The sequence below is a fragment of the Prionailurus viverrinus genome, chromosome A1, assembly GCF_022837055.1.
Source record: "Prionailurus viverrinus isolate Anna chromosome A1, UM_Priviv_1.0, whole genome shotgun sequence".
In the NCBI taxonomy this organism is placed as follows: Eukaryota; Metazoa; Chordata; class Mammalia; order Carnivora; family Felidae; genus Prionailurus; species Prionailurus viverrinus.
In genome coordinates, this window is record NC_062561.1 from 6237375 (window position 1) to 6241483 (window position 4109).

General features: G+C 54.4%; 1 long non-coding RNA gene across 1 annotated transcript; it reads right to left on the reverse strand.

Annotated features, from left to right (window-relative positions):
- Positions 1 to 718: 718 nt before the first annotated feature.
- On the reverse strand, positions 719 to 3778 carry LOC125168691 (uncharacterized). The gene is made up of 3 exons (XR_007153253.1): positions 3327 to 3778; positions 1053 to 1249; positions 719 to 809 (listed from the first exon to the last, which is right to left on the reverse strand). It is a non-coding gene; the product is annotated as an uncharacterized LOC125168691 (long non-coding RNA).
- Between the last annotated feature and the right edge of the window lie 331 nt (positions 3779 to 4109).

The following is a 4109-nucleotide window of genomic DNA, read 5'->3' on the forward strand; positions in this document are numbered from 1 at the left end:
TGCCACCCTGGTTGAGTGCCTTTAATTAACAAAGTACCATATTCCAGAAGTGGTCTAATCAGTATGGAATAGACGTGGAACGAATGCCTTCTTCGTTCCGGACATCAGACTGGTTATTGCAGTCTGAACAAGCGCCCATGTTGCTTGTTCAACTTTTAGTAAGATTGGTTTACACTGACCTTGAAGACATCCAAACCCTCTCGAACCTTTCCAGAACTGAATAGAAGTCAAGACTTTATATTTTTTCTTTTTCGATTTTATCTGTTAGTGTGGACACACTCTTCTAGACTTGGGAGCTTATTCTGAATCCTGCCCCATAGCCAATGTTTTCGCTCTCCTCCGCAAGTTGACGTCGTTGGCAAATTTGATCAACGTGACCTTGATGTCTCCGTGTAAGTTTTTAAAAAGAGTTGGACGACACAGAATTGATATACCTCTTTGTGGTGCGGTAGAACAGACCTCCCTCCACCTTGATCTTGAATAATTAATGTTCATCAACCAGCTACAAAGTCACCTGCTTGTCCCATCACATACAGCACTTTGTAAATGACTGAATTATAGCATTTATCAAAGTGTATCATAATTACTTCTTTGCATAGCTGTCTCACTCACCAGGCTGTTTCTCCAAGACAAGGACCATGTTTTATTCATCTTTGTGATTTCAATGCAGAGCACAGTAAGTGTGCAATGTACGTGGTGTGGACTCCTCTGGCCAATATCCCCCCCAACTTGTCTGCAGAGGTGAGTATCAAGAATACTCATAAATCATCTTGCCAAAATGAAGGTACTCTTTTATCTTGCAACTGAATCTATCAAGAAATGTAGAGAGGTATGAGGTTAATTGGACACAAGTTAACAACCCAGAATTATTCATTCTTCTCCATAATGTGCATGGCAAACATAAGCTGAATAACATGCCATCAGTTTGTTAACCTAACCTAGACATTTGTTAGTACTCAAGGTCATGTTCATTGGGCTGTAGTTTCTGGTTTCCACCTTGTTCTGTGTCTCCCACCCCCAAGATGAGTATCCGTGGTCCTTTTGTCTCTTACCATTCCCCATATTTGCTCAAAGATTCCTAATTATCTCCATGCCTCCAACGAGCCTTGCTCTAATTCCCCGGGACGTCCTCCCTTGGACCCATCTGATCTCCTGGAAAGCCTTCAGCACCAGCTGCTGGTTTCCTCTCCTTTCTTGAACCACACACTTCAAGTTAACCAGGACTTGACATGGGTCTCTCCGGCCAGGTCTGGGAGAGAAAGTGGAAATGTTACTTGGGGGGGCCCATGCCCTCTTATGCGTGGCCTGGGTCAGGGCAAGGAGATGATGCAGAGCAGCATGTGGGCACTTTTAAGTGCCCCCCCCGCCCCTCCCTCCCAAGGACTCTTGAATAACCTTGTAGGGAAGAGTCTTCCACAAAATCATGGAGACTGGATTTCCTGCCAGCTGGAAGGAGGGGTAGGAGGAGGCTTGAAGTGATGGAGAGAAGTTGAAGAAAGGGGTCTGTCTTCTCTCGTGAATATCTCGGAGCTAATTGATCTCATTGCATAAGTCTTTCTTCCCTCTCAGTTTCTAGATCATTTTCACCGACAGAGAAGACAGAGAAAACTAGAATGGGGTATTTCTGTCTTCGCCGAGCGCTCTGTTACCACCAGGCCAGCTGCCAAGCACAGCTTCAAAGCTTCCGGGCTTCCCGCTTCCTGAATGTCGTTCCACAATTTGCATCACAGTGTCCTGTGTGTCCACGCTCAGTGACGTGCTTCAGTCTTATATACGTGCATTCAGCAGAGAGTTAATCCAGCTGTGCCCCTGACACGGGGTGCGCTGCGGGCGCAGCCCCGAACAAAACGAGAAACACGCCATCAACCCTGCCCCTCATGGGGCTTGCAGTCGACCGGCCGGCAGACAAGAAACAAGACAAGTAAAACAAGTTGCAGCTTGGAGAGCGGTACCAGCTGTGGGGGGAGAATGGAGCACAGAAGCGGACCGCGTGCTGGGCCCTGAGGGACCAGGAGTTGAGGTCTGTAATAGTGCAGTCTGGGAAGGTCTCACGGAGACCTCAACGGTGGGGAGGGGGCGGGGCAGGTGCCCGGGGAGGGAACCTCCTAGTTGCTTGTTCAATGAGGCCAGACTGACGGGAGCAGAGGATTGGAACCGATCCTGTTAAAATTGGAACTCCACAGAGAACCTGCTGGTTTCTCCTTCTCTGTGTCAGGACAGACTGTTCTGGACTCCGATGCAGGCATGGAACTAAGTGGCCAGGGGTCGTGGCCTCATACGCGGTGGCCTCAGATGGCTGTGCTTTCTGCGTTCTTGATGTCGGACCATCCACTGGCATTTTGTTAATTTATTACATTACTCCCGAGTGCCCGTTCTACCTCCGCGAGTAGAACATTCCCGACCCCGACTTCACGGGCTCGGGGATACCAAGAATACAAGCAATGGTTCTGCTGGAGGACATGAGAGGTAAACGGGCCCACTGAGAGATCCAGGTGGCTTCTGGTGGGAAAGGATGTCCAAATCCTGTCTTGAAGGATGGACAGGAAGGAGTGGGCCAGGCAAAGAGGTGGGGCAGAGCTTTCCAGACACAGCACGCCCAGGGCACCAGGGCACGTACTCAAGACAGTCTCGGGGTGGTTCCAGATGTTTGGAGGCAGGTGAGGATGATGTGGGGGTTGCTGGGCGTTTGTGGAAAGAAGGATGGCAGAGACACGAGGGCGGTGGGGGCGGCACAGGCCTGGTCGTGTCTGGTCTCATCAAGGGCTGCACCGGAAGTCACTGAACAGTGTGACTAGGGCAGTGACACGGTCCAGTGTGCTCTCTGGTGACACGAGGAGAAGAGAGCACAACAGGGAGCAGCAAGACCCACGGGAAGCAGGGGTGGCCTGAACTCCAGTGGCGTCACAGAGCACAGCGACAAACGGACAGACTGGCAGGTCGTGGGCCTTTGGGAAGTGACTGGGTCATGTGGGTAGAGCCCTCAACCAAGGGGTTAGCGATCTCCCAAAAGGGACCCCAAAGAGCCCCCCCCCCCCCCAGCAGCACCGGAGCCACCTGAGAACAGAGAAAGGCCCGCGCCGGAAGGGCAACCTGAGCTGACCGCCACCCCGGTCTCCGAGGGCAGCCTCGACATCCGCGCGAAAGAAATTTCCGTGGCTTACAAGCCGCCCAGGCCACGGTGCCTTTCTCTAGCACACGGGAGATGCGCCCGAGCCGAGCAAGTTGCTCTGACCCAGGGCCTGGTTTCACCTGAGAGCGAGTGATTTTCAAACGCTGGCTTCAAACCCACATTTCCAGCTCGGATTTTTGTGCTTCCCAACCCTTACTCGGTTGTGTTTGGCACAGTTGAGTTCGCTGAAAAAGTGTCCTCTGGGTAAAGGAGCTGCTGTCTGGGTCCCCGACAGACCGTCCTAGGTGCAGCTTCCCGTGGGCCGGTCACAGGGAGTCCACGCCTCTGTGGCGCAAGACTCCCAGGCGACGTCCACGTCTTGGTCTGTGCGAACAGCGCCCCCAGGAGCTCGGGGGCGGTGTAACCCGCGCAGCCCCGCGCCCCCACCTCCCCTCGGCTGGCTCCTGGCCCTGCCATTGTTTCCGGCGGGACTGGGGCGGGCAGAGCAGACGGGGAGGGGCTCTGGGGGCCGTGGGCACGGGGTCCTGCCAGGCTCGCTGCTCTGCGAAAACGCAGCGACGCCAAACACGGGCTACAAAAGTCCCAAGTGCCCTGCGGGAGGCCCGTGCCAGGCTCCCCTCCCACGGCCTTCAGTGCGTGACTGTGACCTTGCGCACACACCCCCTCCCCCCTCGCTGGACTGTGGCTCGCTGGCGACGTTGCTGGGACGCGTCCAGGTTGCCATGGGAACGCGCGGGGGCGCTACCGGTCAAGACCCAGACCCCTCAGAGCTGCTGCAAAATCAACACCACGTACAAGGCCAGGTGCCCAGCAGCACCGTCTCGGCCCACAGCTAACCGGGAAAGGGGTCTGGAAGGGATGTCGGAGCTTGCCTGTCGTTGGGGAAAGCGCCCCTTAGTCCCCGGCCTTAGTGGCTCTGTGCACACATCAGAGAATCACTCCCCGGGGCTAGGAGGAGGGGGCGAGGGGGAGTGCAGAG